Consider the following 17,596-nt stretch of genomic DNA (forward strand, 5'->3'; position numbering starts at 1 on the left):
TCTAAGTTAATATACTGAAAAGTATGTTAAAGTACCGACGTTTCTGTCCAAATACAGAAATGCAACTAAAACAACAGATTTTATGGTAAAAAAAAATACAGAGTTATTATCTCAAATCACAGATATTATTTCTGTGATAATACGAATAACTTCCTTCAAATAACAAAAAGTAGAGATTTAAAAAAACAAAAACATATTTTTTTTACAGTGGATGTGGGACTGACAATGAACGGGTGTTTAGTCGATGGAGTGATACTAAAACCGAGTCCCGCGTAAACATTGGTAGTGCACGTGATACAATGTATCTGTTTAGCCAAAATTCTTCGATTACAAGCATAATAAAAAACAGGAATAACTGTTGGCTTGTTTTTATTAGATCAGTTGGTGCAGAAAAGTAAGACGTAAATTTCATTGCCACTGTATGTTGGTGTATAACATCTCATCAATAAAACAGTTTGGTCAGTTTTGGAATAGCAAACGCACCTATCACAAAATTATAGATGTATTTTGACATAATTTATAATCATTTATTATAATCTAAACTAAATGTACATTTTGGGTCTTTCTTAATAACAACATTACAGTTATCAATTGGATTTTATTATATTACTAGCAGGATACCCGTTTCGCCCGGGACCCAAATTGAACCGAATCATGGCCTAAAACATTCACGGGGTCATGCTGACTTTATGAAATAAATAAAGATGGCCGATTTGAATGCTGGGTTTTTATCGAGGAGAGTAGACCAACCTCACTGTTCACTTGTTTATTATATGTACCCGGTGCTAGTTTGTATAAATAATACAGTTATCGTTTAATAACTCACATATTACGAACGTTATTATCTATATGGTCAACATAGCCCCCTGCTCGGCATCGAAGGAATGTTTCTAATTTCTTTGTTTGTTTAAACAACTCAGACTGAGATCAAAAATAGATAAACCAACCTAAACCAAGTCTTATCTGTTTTATAAACATATATTTTCATTTTATCCGGTATGAATTGAATTAAGGTCATTGCATTAGTCTGATTTGATTCGAACTGTTCGTATTTCACCAGCCGATCCCACCCGGAGCAATGAAGTTGTTGATCGTTGTATGCGTTCTGGCGGTTGCCAGTGCCGTAAGTTATCCTTTTGTTTGAATTTGTAACGACACACACTGAAAATATTGTGATCAGCATATGCCAACAATCTCCTTCAATTTAAGTGTGTCCCGAATCTATGCCCGATATTGTATTCGATTACATTATGTTCTTTCTTCGTTTTTCAGGAAATGGTTATGAAAGGTAATATTTACTAAATTGCTTGTTATCTTTAATATTATCTAAAATATGTTCAAAGAGACACCTTTGGCCAATCACGGTTTAAATCCCAGGGACGTGCCCGGGCTACGTGTGACTTACATTAGAGATGATTCTTCGTACGTTAAGCCACGAGCTATGTCTTCTATCTTTTTAGCGTGTACATGATTAGATTACACCAGTCAACATTAATTCTGTTAATGAAAGTAGCTTTGATACGTACAATCTTAAAATTAGTTAAACAATAACGGTGTTTTCTATAATCGAACACTTGAAATAATTGTCATTTGTACTGTTGGATGAATAGTTCTGGGAAAGAAAAAGAAACAATAATTACTATATATTGTATTGATTCTATTTTAACCTTAAATAAATCATTGTATGATCTCAAGGGAAATTAAAAGAATGCGTACAGCAGAGCAAAGTTATGCTTTTCATGTGAGTGTGTGTTTTTTGTTATTAAAAGAAAAGAAAAGCAAGTTCCATTCCGAAAAAAACATCGTTTAATCAACGACGCTATGTACTATATCATTTTAAAATAGATAAATGAGCTCAAAAGTTGTGCAAGTGAACACAATTTCAATTGACTGAATGTATCTTTAGTATTTACCGTACAACCAGATAATTTCTTTCGAAATCTACATAGAACACAATAATTAACATAGCAAGAGTTATGTAAAGCGGAGATTAGGCGGGTGGGGCCCACCTCTAGATGAACTTTGAAAAGTAGGATAACCAATGGCTTGCGATTTGAGTACGTATACGGCCTTTGTTGGTTAATGTCCAGATGAAATTCATAGGATATAAGTTTTAGAAATCATACAATTATTTCGACATGAATCTCTCATCGCCTTTTCTTAAAAAAATGTCGGATTTTAATACGTAATTATCATTTATGGCCATCTATGATAGCTCAACGTTACTTTTTTTTAGCGAAATATTTATTTCACGGAGTGCCATTGTAGTCAACTGGAAGAGGGCTTAATTATGTCGACCAAGTTCAATAAACCATGAATTTAAGGAACCGATTTTATCTGCCAGGTTTTATAAAAAGTTTAAAACCAAAACCAAATCTGATATCCAGAAACAATGTAGTCTGTTTTTTTTTAATCCACAGGGTATCCCAAACCTATGACCTACATCTGCAACTTTTCGGATGATCTGTGTGGTTTCCATAGCAACATTACTAAACTTGAATGGACTGTTGTCAGCGATAAGGATGGTAAATATTTAAATGGTAATTTTATCGAATAGATGTTGTAAGAACCTTGTGCAAATAGGTCTATGTGTATATATTTTTTTCTATAATACAATAGAATATTTCGCATAAACACTCCAGTCAGCTCATCGGCCTGTTTATCCTGTGTTGACTATGTAACGATTATTTGTTTTGCTTAGTTTAAGTTCCACCCTGTCTAGTTGTACCAGTGTGACAAAATAATAACTACTCCCTTTCAATAAATAAATGCATCCATCAGAAACACACCCGGATGAGTGAATCCATGTAGTTTAATGAGTGTTTCAGTTGGGCAACAGCAGGGTCCATATTGTTAACAATTTACGGTGATTACTACACCTTCGAAACTGTTTGATGCTCTGTAGAGATCACTATTATGGGGGACCTGTAGAAAACATAGGTTGTAGAATACTTGGAAACATATTTCTATTTATTTTGAACTATGTATAAAAGAGGCTCCAAGAGGTATGCCTTCTCAGTAATAAACATTTTAAAAGGTCCAGAAACTATACTTTAACATCGGATCTTAGTAAAATTTGATGGCCAAACTTTGTGAAGGGAGAACGTGTATTTCCGATAACACTTCTTAGTATTATATAATTTTATTGGATCTTCAGGAATTTTTATGTAAGGATTTCCACTATAAGTTTTCAACGCTATAAGGAAATCATATTGCAGCAGAAGATCTGTAGCGCCGTTAGAGTTTCGTAGCCTAGCAGCCTATTTATTTTTTGGGGGGGAATGTATGCTTTTGGTTTATTAATATCTTTACATTATTGTAAGAGGTCTTTTAGGTATAAATTGTTATGTTGGATCAGTACTATATGTGCTGAGTTATACAGTGTCGAGTCAACGAAAGGCCCGGGCCAATGAACTATCTTTTATGGATTGAGAATTATTCCGATCGTAGTCTAAGCGGTTTGATCGAAAACTCGGGACACTTTGCCCCCCCCCCCCCCCCACACACACACACCTCTGGCTCACCCTATATATATTTTATGTTTCAGGTCGATATTTAAAAACAGAAGCAAAAGGTGATATGGACAAGAGCGCTGTTGCCATTTCCAGATGCTACTCAGTAACTAACCACTATCTCTGCCTCTCATTCCGATACTCCATCACCGGGAGTAGTGATAATAAGATGACCATCCAACAAAAAGGTGGGGACAAGTCTCAAGTATGGTCATCTGCTACCAGCTCTCTTAATAAGGGGTGGACCGAAGAAAAGGTGGCAGTGTCCTTACTTCCATTACAAAGGAAAGCACAAGTAAGTTACAGAAGTGAAACTATAAAGTTAATGAACTATATTTAACATGTCAAAATAAACGATCTTTAAACGGCAGCTTTGATATGAATCTAAATTACTAACTCAGCGAATGGTTTACATTAACAAAACGTTCATCAGGCATAACGGAGTTCGTGGTTGCAAACAAAGATGATTCGTTTAAACTGTCTTGGGAGAAGAGACCATCATCTGTTACTGGAAAAGCCTCGCACAACCCTGTCTGAAGTTGATAGAAAATCAATATGGCTCCCACGATAATATCGCCTGCTATCCTTCTCTTTGGTTACCCTTTCGCTAGTAAAGATCAATATTGAAAATAAATCATTGCTAATTTTATTAAAGCGGCATTAGGTAAAGTTTGATAAACAGCTGAAGTTCTCGCTATAATAGTTAAAAAAATAGATAATGAAAAGAGTATATTTTGAAAATCTCAGTTGAATTACTTCACTCTGAGCCAAGAATCGGCGATATAATTATAGGCGCGCTTCGATTGTTATTATCACTGTTGTTACGATGATAAATTATCCATTTTTATGGCAACCGCATCCAGCACAAAACGTATTTAAATCCATTAAATATCGCGGGCATCGAGAGTTGATTTATGGTCTTGTTAAGCTAAATAATGTCTAATAATTTAGATAACATTTCAGGCTTAACGAAAGGCCCGCAATAGACAGAATTAGCTCTTGCATAATGCATGTATATATTAAAATAGCATGGCTGCTATTGTCAGGAGATGTATATAGAGCCCCATTTTGGATATTTACATATAAAAAGCACAACAATTCCGTGCGATAAGTCGAATAATAAAGTATAATCATTTCTAACATTCCACCGCATGCATAATAAATATTTACACCAACATCATTTTATCTCATTTATCTCATTTGATTGTCACTAAAGAGAGAGAGAGAGGGGGGGGGGGGTAAAGTCCACTTGACACAAACTAGGTCATTTCGGGACTAACATGTGGTTTAATTTTATTTCAATAATTCGCTTGCGCGTAGGGGTCTTTAGCAGTGGGAGAAAACCGGAGGACCCGGAGAAAACCCACGAGGTTGGACAGGCAACCTACTCCTTGTCACGTACAACCATGGATTCGACACCACGCCAGTTGACTCAATGACAGGCTTTATGATACAGCGCGCACGTGCTAACCACTCGGCCATCCAGCTCCCCGATTGTCACTAAAGCATGGAGTGGAAAGAGAAATGGGGTTTAACGTCCACTCGACATAAACTAGGACATTTTGGGAATAATATATGGTTCAATTTTATTTCAATAATTAGCTTGCGCGTAGGGGTCTTAGCAGTGGGAGGAAACCTGAGGACCCGGAGAAAACCCACGAGGTTGAACAGGCGGGCATACTCCTTGTCACGTACAACCGGGAAATCCGGATGGAGTGGAGGCATGGTACTCTATGAGGATTGGGTTTGAACGACCAGATAATTTTCAGTGCGTAGTTGTAGGTTCAACATGTTTGGGTTAAAGGACAATATTGGTGCCAGTCATTATCACATATGTGATACAGCTGGTTAAACACATTCTAAATATAATTTTAACACAGAGATCATTGCTACGATAGCTGAGTAATACAGGTTTCCTGAATCGGAAGTGACGAACGCCAAAGGAAAAGACGAGTCATCCCTCTATATAACTGACTGATGTGACAAGTGATAACAGATACACGGCCGAATTTTCGCTCACTAATAATTCCTTTGAAGACCAAAAGTTGTTATATGGGACTGTAAGAGGATACATGACAATTCAATAAAGTAATTGAATGTCATTAGATAAGAGAACACGAGAAAAATAGAAATAGTCTGTACATTCCCTTGTTTATAATATATTCATTCTATCCCTTATAAAAACATGGTAATGCACGGACTTTTTCTGTTTTTCTTTCGTGTTCTCTTATCTAGTGGCAGTCAATTCTTTTTATGAATTGTCAGATATCCTCTCACACAACAACTTTTGGTCTTTGAAAGAATTATATCGTGAGCAGAAATTCGCACATGTAGCTGTTATAACTCCTCACTTCAGTCAGTTATATAGAGGGATGACTCGTCTTTTATTTTGGCGTTCGTCACTTCCGATTCAGGAAACCTGAATTACTCAGCTACCGTAGCAATGATCTCTGTGTTAAAATTATATTTGGAACGTGTTTAATTAGTTCTATCACATGTGTGATAATGACTGACACCAATATTGTCCTTTAAAGTGAACATTGCCTAGTGTCACCGTAGCCAAGTAGTAGTAATCTTTAAAGGCACTTGAGGCGACTAGATAAACCGCCCAATGGGATTGTAAGTTTATAGATAACTGGCAGCGTATAATGTTCTTTTTGCTGCGTTAAAGGGGCTAAACCCTTAACTTAATATTAAGCATAATAATATTGGAAATTAAAAACACGAATTAGAATTCAGAATTCAATATTGGTCCATTTAAATGAATATTGATGTTATAATCTTATTCTAATATTTAAGAACATTTTCATTTTTAAATCACTGCACGACTTGTGTAGTCTATGAACATAGGCCTAATGGGTTCGAACACCATTTGTAATTTGTAATGTCAAAAGAAACACATATCACAGATGACAAAGCGGAAGTAATTAAAAATTAAAAAAAAACCAAAACAAAAACGAGTAGAATACCAAGTAAGCAAAGGAAAATGAGAGCCGATCAATTTGGACTGTTCGCGTATTTTACCATACATAATTGATTAGAAATTACAAAAATAAAAAACAAGAATATAAATCACTTTATATACACTAATATTACCTTAATTTGTGTTTTAGAACCACTTTCGCCTATTTTAAGGTTCCAAAGAATAGAGCTATTCGCTCTTTAAAATATGGAGAAGCTGGTTTTTATGTAATGTAAATTTAGAAGATCAAAACCCCATAACATAATCATGTAGTTTCCATTTAAACATACATTATGCAAGAGCTAAATCAGATTATTGCAAGTCTTTATTTAGGCTTCAGATGTCATAGAAATTATAAATTAGATCTTTATTTACACAACAAGCACAAAATCAACTCTGTAGACCCACGGATGGCTTGGATTCAGCTTGGATTTAAACGGGATTTCGTTGACTGATTTAATTTTAAATGGCGCCGTGAGCGGAGATTAACCGTTACGTTGACGTCATACTCCCGGATCGAGGCTAAATGATAGAGTGTACGAAGCGAGGCCGCTGTTGAGCGATGCCTTAACAAATGACATCTAAACTATTTAAATAGGCACGACGCCACTGGTGTAATGTACATGTATACCAATAGATTTTTCATAATTTTATTATAATATTATGTCCTACGGTATATTCAATTGATTTAATGCATGCCCAAAATACAAGTATGAATGAAAATTTACCCTCTCACTCATTTTGTCCAATTGTTATAAAAATCCAAAAAGGTAAAACACAAATTCGGATATGATGACAGCAGACAAAAGACAGCAGAGATTATGTAGGTGGAGTTAACGCCTGTCAATCAAACGATCGGCCATACTAAGAATCGGTGAAGATGGAATTCAATCCCATTTATAGTCAAAAATTACACTGGTGATAACTATGTTCAAAATAAAGTAATTTGACTGCAATTTTCAATATATTCTTCTTTCATCATCTATTTTTGAACTGTTATAGCAAGAATGGCTAACTCCTTATAAAAATCTCCCATAATGTATCTTTAATAGAAGACGTCCTGTGAGGTTTTTTTTTTCTACGTATTTAGATGCCTTTTTGATAGTAGTTCATGACAGCTTATCCTGGTGAAATAATCATGGTCACGTGGTGTTTGTCCTTTTAAGAGAGCAGTATCAAGTAGGCTTCCAGATGGCAATATTTCATGAAATTTAACCAGCTCAAATTATATACAGATTAGTATTCTAAAGGAGAGGATTGGTTGAACAACAGGTTATAGTCAAATAAGAAATGAATTCCAATAGCTGTTCATGTCACTCTCCTCGTCCATTGACTGATGTAAATATCACATACCGTTAAATCAGAGGGCCCCAAGGAAGGAAAAGATTATACACGACTTAAAATCTCCAATGACATGATTATCACATGATGCCAGTCATTACAGACCATGTTGTTTTGTGAAAAATCATCGAAGTTACTGCCTGAAATTAGAATGTTTTGAGTTCCTTAGTACATAATCAACCATGGTCTTGAAATATGTCAATTATGGGTTCTCGGGTCAATCTAAGGTGAAAATATATAATTTAGCAGTTGATTACATCAAAATAAGGACGCTATTGGAAATATTGTGCTAATTTAGTTGTCTGCCCTTGCTCACTGTTTCACTATGGTTGACCAATCTTGATAAAGAGTCGTAACACCGCCATCATCGATTTTTCCACAGAAACTCACACATTTCTATTCTTTAACCGATCATTCGCATTTTAACTGCGAATCTATATATATGGTTTCATTTGAAAATATCTAACGTTGGAGACAGTATTGGACATTTCTATTCATATATCTTTAAAGCAATCTAGATGTGTTTGTTATGTTCATGAAAGCGTAATTTCCGGAATTTAATAATGTCTTCTATTGGCACACGTTTCCAATATATTGTCCAGTCTTCATAAATATAAATCCTAAAGTCTATATAGTCAAATGAAAAAAAAATATAGTCATTAAAACGAAAGACAAAACCATGACTGGACTTCCTAGATGGTATACCCATTAGTAACCAATAATCCATGTAAATGCTTCTAACAACTAGACCCTAATCCTAGCATTCATCGTACACGTAACACTAACAACAAAGCCCATTACTTTTAGAGTGACCTTCAAAAATTCGTTTTTATTCTGACATCACTGGCGTTAACCGCATGGTTATACATGAAAAAAAAGTACTTTTAATAATATTATCAATAACCGTCCAACATTAAGACCATATTTAACCCCGAGATAAACAATAATTTTCCACATCACTTGTAGAATTTGGCCGGACTTAATCAATAACTGTAGAATAAATCTCGGAGTAATTTGCACTGTGAGTAAATAAAATAGCGCGATTACAGGGTTGAAAAGTATTAATTGACATTAGGCTATGAAAGCATGGGAGGCTGCGATAATTATATGCTATTTATAGCAGATGGTTGGGATATTTTGAAGGATATCTGCTAGAACTTCCGTTATACAAAAAGTGCAAATCAGCCGACAGTATTTTATTTTGTTCATGTATTGTAGGAAATTTATTTATTGATTTTCTTTTAAGTTTTAAGAATTGCCCTGAGTGTCAATATGGAAGTAGCACTATCTTTGCATTTGACATGTAATTAATCTGTCAAGATGGTCAGAAGCAACCTTTTCTTAGTTATGTGAACTTCTTAAAATCACAGACGGTGAAATTGTACGTTTTTGAGTTTATTCTGTCCTCAGGACGAAACGCGACGTAATAACCACGTTTAGTTTTTATTACGACCACATTTTCATTTGGACGTATATTGTTGACGCCCCTGTCCGTCCGTGCACATGTTGTTTGCTGACACTGCAGGTAAAATTTCTTATCCGATTTTGACGAAACTTGAAATATCGGTTTAACTCCCAGAGGTCTCGGTTCCTGTTGATATTGGCATGTATTGGACCGTAACGTATTGGATTATGACACCTGCTTGTACGAAAAATCACGATTTTAGCTTGTGGACACGCTAGATGTCACAATTTTTATCCGCTTTTGATGAAACTTAAAATGAATGTTTTAACCCAGAGATCTCGGTTCCTTTCGATATTAGCGCATATCGGACCGTTACTTCCTGGATTATGGCCACTCATTGTACGAAAAATCGCGTTTTTAGCTTGATGTCCGGCTAGAGCTAGTTCCTGTGTTCCACTTCCCGCAACCCAACTAATTTTTGCACAATGTAGTCGCTGATGTACCGTTCACAGTACTGGATTCATAAGAGAAGATGACATCATGCCATTGTTGTAATCGCCACTGTCAATGTTGCCTAAACTGTGATATTGATGGCGTTGAGTCAGAATTGGTCCGACAGCGTAATCGGTGAAGAACGGTGTTACTGATCAATTCATGTGGGCCCCTCAAAATAAAGTAACAGCTCGTAAAACTAACGGAGAACGACCCTGTAGGATAATAATATGTGACGGCCTTTTCGAGAGGTTGTCACAAGTCGTCGTTCAGACGATGTCTAATGGGCCCTGTCTACTGGAAAGTTTCTTAAATTACAGTGTGATAGCAGCCTTTTTTAGGACGACGACTCTGGTACTAGTGCCCGCTTGAGCATGTTCTTTTATTTATTTGAATACGGGCTTTCAATAGATGTTTGGTTTGTAGATATGGAAGACCTATGAACATGAATTAAGGAATTCGTCCATCGTCGATCCCAAAGTTACTTATCTGCCTACCAGGGTGGGGGCTGCGCATGGGGACTCACCTGACTGACCATAAGCCTCACTCTCTGAGATGGTGTCCAGGACAAAAAGATAAGATATTTCAAAACAAGAAAAAAAAACCCCCAAAAAACCCAAAGATAATTACCACCTCCTTAATGACAAGACGGCCAAAGCCAGTTCATCAGTTCGGGTCACTCCAGCTCTCTTCTAGGTGAACAATGGGTGAAAGTAATGTGTTGCATAGAAAGGGCTATCAAGCCAAATCACCACTCAATAATCATGATTCCATTCTCAACGGACATTGGACGGCAAACCGGCTTCTCCATTACAAGGATCCTTTTAGGACGCGCAAGACACGCGAAGGGCATATTAAAACAGGAGACCTCAGGTTCTACTGTTCATAATTTTTGAATTTTTAATGCTGTAAACTTAAACTAGGAATAGACATGTTATAATTGGTTTCTTCAAGCATTACATTAAAATGTCGTTAAGATTTAATTGTGTGTAAATTCGGGAAACGATCATTACTAATCACGTTACATCTTCTTTTTCAGTTTGTGTTCACAGCATTCCTTGGTGGAAAGCCAGGCAACTCAGTTAGTATTGATGACATCACCCTTATCCCGTCGTCTTGTTAATTATCAACTGTATGTGACAACTTAACATAATATACAAATAAATATGAATTGTATGACACGAACAAATAAATTTGCATTACCTTGATTTCCAGTTGCCTTGAATTATAATATTACATGATTACATCTATTTGGGTAATTATACCAGGTTTGAAATGTGATGTCAACCATTAAATTTATATTTATTATTTTAACCATTCCTGGCAAGGCACCAGATAATGCTATATGAAATTATAGGTCCCCTGCCTTTTGAATAAAGACTTTTAAAATCAGCTCGCTCTTGTCTGCCCATGACACTTTTCAGACATAATAACCCCGCTTCTATTTAAGCTAGAATAGTCAAAGTTGCTTGGGTTTTTATTAGGTGACTGTACTGAAGTTGATGGGCATTTTCTATTTAAGCTAAAGATAGATAAGCAGTTTAATTGATCGATGCTTTGGGACACGATAACTATAATTCTAATTAAGTGAACTTTATGTGAAGTTTATTTACATCAATACTTAGGCTACGTTCGAGGAGTATTTTCGACGACGCATGCTAAATATAGAAAAGCAGTAGGATTGCTTAATGCTTTACAATATGCAATTAATTAATGTGTGTCATCTATTTATTTGGGGATGGGGGAATCCGCCTCGTTGTTGGTTTTTCTTTCATGTTTTACAGAAGTAGTGGTAGGTAGTCACTCTTTACAATATTCAAATAACCGTGACGCATACCTCGACATAATTACCCTTCGTTGGGGTGTTCAAGGCAAAATTTCAAAGTGGCTGTTGGGAGGTAATCACCGCGGAATTGGAAAGGGAAAGGTCTAAGATAACAGTCTTTGAATTTTGCAAATCCGTCCACAGATGACGAAGTTATGGCAATTTCAAATTCCGTAATTGATGCGTTTATTAGATGAGTCTTCTGTCTTAGTCTTAATTAGCCAAATGGCACAACAATTGCAGAAAATTTGCCATTTTTAGAAGTTCAAAATGAAAATTCTCAACAACCCTTGGGTCGATTTTCATAAACTTTGGTCAAGTACAGGAACTGGTCAAATACTTGAGTTTGAATGAAATTTACGCTAAGTATGCTCACTAAGAATTCAAAATGGCCGCCATGAATACGTAATTAGGTAAATGAAACAGTCAGTGCTTCTTGAAAACTACAAGAAAGTGTTCATATGAAATGAAATGAAATGAGTTTTAACGTCCTACTGTTTTGCTCCGAACTCATTATCATGGTGACTAAAGACAAGAAAAAAATTAGCCGCCATTTTGAATCCAATATGGCCACCAGACAATGACACGCACAAGATTGTACTTGCCTAATTGATTATCAAGTCAGCATTTTTTATGTCGGTTAAAAGGGGGAATTCATGTTGATCTTCTCTGTCGTTTTCATTGTCATTGTCATCGCCATGCCGCACCAGATAAATCGATTTATTACCATCAATTTTGGTCACTTCCAGCACGGTCCCTTTAAACCACTGGATTTCCCACAAAGTCCTTCGGGGTTTTCTATGAGCTTTGACAGCATGTCTCTCGTCTTTTTCACTTTGTCCTCTGCTCGTGCAGACGGCCAATTAGCTTCTGTTTCTCCACTCGTATTTTTTCCGAAAAAATGGCCATGTCCCTACGTTTGTCCTCCGTACTTAATTCGTTGGTTCCTGGTCATTCATCGTATTCTTTATTCCATTTGTCATCTGAGCTACCGCAAGTTGCTTGTCCGGTTGCTTACCAACTGAAGATATGGCCCCTGCTAACTGGCTTACATTGTCCTTATATGCTTGAATGTAGGCATCAGCGGTACCACTTGCCATGTCCAGAATCCCCATGGTATAGCTATCTCATGTCAACTGGTATGACTGGTAATGCTTGGAAAACTTTGTGGTAGTATCACCGTGTAGGCAACCACCCGTACCAGTTTCTGGGTTAGTGTCAAGAAGGACTTGTGCCACTGTATCTATGCCAGATGCCTAGCTTCCATAAACAGACGTGATTTCAATGCCTGACTTGGAAGGTTTCCCCATGTCCATTTACCCAGTTTTTTTTAGCACTGTTCTGATCACATCAACTTTTCGAATGGAAATATTCATCGTCGGGAGCTCAACGATGACCTCCCTAATTTCATCTATGTATTTCCCATCCTGAAAAGTAGCACCAGCATCAGTTTGTAAACAGTCAACTGTAGCCTCCAAAATTTTATTTTCCTCATTCAATTCAGACATTCTCATTTCCAGCTCAGCCATCTTTCCTCATTATTAAATATTTCATTGTCCCATTTTGAGCACCAAGATGTCTTTCTTGAAGAATACCACAACTTTCCCTGTAGAGCCTTTTTTTCATTCCTCAACTTTGCAAGTTTTTTTTTCGTTGATGTTTAATATTTCGTTTAATTTTAAGTCGGTTTCGTCATTTCATCGCGTAAAGTCAGGATTTCTCGAGCTTGTGCTTTCAGTAGTTCTTTATCATGAATCAGTGTCTGGTCCCTTCGTTTAACCTTCTTCTGAAAGTTACGAATAGTGCCGAGGTCATATTTTAAAGGTCTGCAGCCAAAATTTCTAGCGTGAAGTTCCGCTGCATGGTCCTCCCAAATAAACAAACTATACATTTTTGGAAACCTTATAACACCAGGAACACAAATCCAGAGAGTTCCAAGCAAAAAGTCTGCACTAACTCGATTTAGGGCCAGATGAAAATTGTGATAATTGTCAAGTAAATGCAATATTTATACTAATAATTGTGAAGTTGACATAAAATTGAATATTGGCAAAAACACTCGACGCCTTCATCCTATGCAAAGAATATGCTGTTGGTGAAATTTTGATTGAAAGCAAAATGCAGAAAACATAATGGACAGGGAAACCTACAGAATTTCGGAAATCCATTTATGGTAAAGGGAGTTATCCCCCATTATAGAAAATATCAATACATATTGTTAACAGTAACAGGATTTAACTACAGACAAGGGCCTATATAAGTTCAACCTTTTTTCAGATAGGATTTGAGGCTAAAGGTCTAACAAATATTTAACCTGAAACATAGCATCTACAGATATTTAGTTTTCTCACTAAAATAGATATGGCCTAAACTAAATTATACTGTATTGGGAGTGACAATATTGTAATGAAGAGAAAAAATATCAAATGGAGTTTAATGTCTTACTGTTCTGTACCAACCCGTAGAATGAAGGTGGGCGTACATCATACATTATTGTTTGAGTGAGGGGGGGGGAGGCATTGTACGTGTACAACTAGTATGCAAGTGTCATCATCAGTGTGCAAGGGAGCCGCGGTGACTCAGTAAAGGGCTGGCTCACTTACCGGGCGGCCCAGGGATTGATCCTAGTCCGGCGTAGTTTCTCCTTGTCCGTGGCTCACACATCAGGAGGTCCGGGGTTTGATCCCCTATGTTGACCTAGACAGTTCCCCAAACTTTCAAGCGTTGTTTCCCCTTGTCACTGGTGCAGGAATAGGGGGGGGGGGGGGCGGCTGTGATGGGCAGCGTCTAGTTATTCGGATGGAATATAAAACTGATGTCCCGTGCACACGTTGACATGCACGTAAAAGAACTTTAAATTCGAAATAAAGAGTAGACTGTAACGTTGTTGTTTGACCCCCCCCCCCCCCATGGCATAATGTATGGCGGGCGTATGTACATCTTCATTATGACGGTTAGTTTTTTTCTCGTCATTACAATTGCCACTGCCTTACAGTATTATTTAGGTTTTGCCATATATCTATTTTAGTGAGAAAATTACATATAGATGCTTTGTTTCAATTCAAATATTTGTTCGGAATTTAGCCCCAAATCTAATCTGAACTAAAAGTTTACATATATATTAGTAGAAATACTGTTTTGGGAGAGCTTATATGCTCACCCGCCCGCCCTCCCAGATTGGTTGAACCGTCCATTTTTCGGGCAATGTATTTCAGTTTTTCAGGCACAAGCTTCAAATTCATTTTAGTTAATGATTGATTCATTTAGAATATTTGGGTGACATATTTTTCAGGCAAATAGGCTCAGCCCCCCCCCCCCCCCAACTGTGATTAGCCCCCTACACCCCCTTACCTGTTGTTGAATCCGATTCAGTTTGCTGAATCAAATATTGTTTCAACCATTGTTTTCCCTCCCATCCAAACGACTGGGCATTGTCCTTCCAGCCAACTCCAGGGGGATACATGTACATATCTAATCTATGCAAATGTAGTAAATGAAACAAAAAGACTGTTAAAGAAACCCAACTTGATGTTTATACATGTAGTGAGAGTGATGATGATAACGACTAACTTAGATGGCATTTAAAGTGCAGGGTAGCTGCATAATTTTGATTTTCAATGACTGTTTTACTTCAATAAATAATTTTTGTCTTAAATCTATATTTGTTAGCAAATTAAACAATTATAGATATCGTTTCAGTTTAAGTGTTTGTAATTCGACCTTAAATATCTGAACTAGAGGTTTACAGCTAGCTGTAGTAAAAATAACGTAGGGTCTAACTGAAAGGGTATGTTGGTGTGAGTTTATGTTTTAGTGGAAAAAATCACGTTGTTTGAATGCGATTTACAAAACTACCGACATAGTCTGGTCTCCATTACTTCATAGACATATTGCTCAACCAATTTCAAACATATCTCCTTGCTCATCTGATTAGGCGCTCCTCCCATAATTTCTGGGTAAACACCAGCTCACCAACCCTTGCAGTCCCCTGTGACCCCATAAATGATATGAATAATGGGCTTGTGTGCTCACACATGGTCTTGTGCGTCAACACGCACCTGAAATAGTGTTACCAATTGCAGACATTTGACAGAAAGGGAGATAACTCTCTATTACCGTTAATGAATGACCAAAATTCTGTATGTTTCCTTGTCCATTATGTTTTGTGCATTTTGGTTTAAATCAAAATTTAACCAATGGCATATTCTTTGTACGGGATGAAAGCATCGGGTGTTTTTACCAATATTTAATTTTATGTCATCTTCACAATTATATAGTATAAATATAGCATTTACTTGACAATTATTACAATTTTCATCTGGCCCTAAATCGAGTTAGTGCAGACTTTTTGCTTTGAACTCTCTGGATTTGTGTTCTTGGTGTTATAAGCTTTCCAAAAATGTATAGTTTGTTTATTTGGGAGGACCATGTAGCGGAATTGTGTTCTAAGCAAGCTAGAAATTTTGACTGCAGGCCTAAACATGTTATTTGCATAGTTCAGTTCGATTTGAATCACATCTAAATCTTTGGTTTTTCTATCAAATTTCTTTCGCACTTCAGTAAGTTCATTTTGACATTTCACTTGCACCATTATAGTTTCATTCAGCTTCTCAATCTCAGCATGATACTTGGCACTAAGCTGTAAAACTTGAGATTCAAGATTTGTGTGATTTTCTTCCAATTCGGAATACTTGCGCTTTAGAATTTCTTCGCCCATTTCCGCCACTGATAATGCCCCGGATAATTGTCTCTCTCTATCACTTTCACACACGCTAAACCTTTTGTCACCATTTCTGATATGCGTCGGTGATCTGAATGGGGATGACAACCATGCTTCTAACGTCAATTTATCCTAGCTAGCTCAGATTTCGGTTTTTTTAAATCTTACTTTGCGAATGAGCTTCCTTTATTTTGTTGTACAGGGATTTGTCACTAACTCCGCTAAAAGTCCATTTTTCACGGAATATTTCAATGAGCACTGCCACCGATTTGTTTTTGTTCACTTCATATAACTCCAGGACTTCGCCGATTGAAATCTGAGCGGTTTCTGAGTCTTCTCCCATTTTATTTTCCCACAAGCGAATTCCAGAAGCAGATTAGAAGTAGATTAGGCCTAAAAATTGAAAAAATCAACGAAAAAAACGAACAATAACAATGTTGACATGAGGGCCGCAAATTGGAAATGCCCGGATGATCACTGACGACGGCGAGTTGCAGAATAGAATCGACGATCCGGGGAAAACATGCCGACAAAAAGCCAAGGATTCTCTTATAAAATGCAGATTAATGATTGCAAAATTTCAGTGATAAAATGTACATTCTTACCGCAAATCCCGATTTTTTTTCACGTAGAAACTTGCCCCCACCACCAAAATAAAGCTGAATTTCCGGAGAACACGGGATTGTCGTCGGCAAACACCGTAACCTCTCGAGTTTTTCCGGAATTGCATAAATTAGGATAACTCACTGCACGCGTCACTCAAATATGGACACAGATCACCAAATATTCCTACGCCGAAACAAGGGCCAAAGCTATTTTTAGTCTTCCTCTCCCTTTTCCTTTTTCCCCCTTTTGCATGGCGATTTTTGTCGACTTTTTGGTGTAGAATCGAGGAAAAGGGTTTGAAAATACATTTTCTGCCAGGTTTTGGTGAATATTCATAATTTTGATGCGGAAGGATACAAGAGTTGAGAGGTTGGTTACGTTGAAATGTAGGGCCTGAAATTGCATGTTTACTTGTCTCTACTTCCAGCTTGTGTATCTCAAGTTTTTCGTGAAGAACCTCATACGTGCTTTTGGGCAAGTGGTTGCCACATGTTGCTCCATCTGTGGTAGAAAGCGTTCTACCCAACGAAAATTTGGGAAAAAGTTAGAGCCGGTCTAAGATACGAGAATTAACATTGGAGTCAATGGGGAAATCTTTAGTGATCTGTGTCCTGTCTGTGTGTGATAAGGCTGTCACTGATATGCCTTAGTTTTGAAAATATGAAGATTAAATTCTCAGAAAATATGAATAAAACAGTTTGGCTACAGAAAAACTAAAAAAAGTTAATTAAAA

The 17,596-nt window shown here is 36.9% G+C and overlaps 1 long non-coding RNA gene across 1 annotated transcript; it reads left to right on the forward strand.

Moving 5' to 3' along the window:
* The first annotated feature begins 983 nt into the window (after window positions 1–983).
* LOC126823391 (uncharacterized) lies at window positions 984–10,920 on the forward strand. Its single transcript, XR_007681137.2, has 5 exons — window positions 984–1,123; window positions 1,273–1,288; window positions 2,421–2,525; window positions 3,548–3,807; window positions 10,752–10,920. It is a non-coding gene; the product is annotated as an uncharacterized LOC126823391 (long non-coding RNA).
* The last annotated feature ends 6,676 nt before the right edge of the window (window positions 10,921–17,596 follow it).

Source organism: Patella vulgata, chromosome 6 (genome assembly GCF_932274485.2).
Source record: "Patella vulgata chromosome 6, xgPatVulg1.2, whole genome shotgun sequence".
NCBI lineage: Eukaryota > Metazoa > Mollusca > Gastropoda > Patellidae > Patella > Patella vulgata.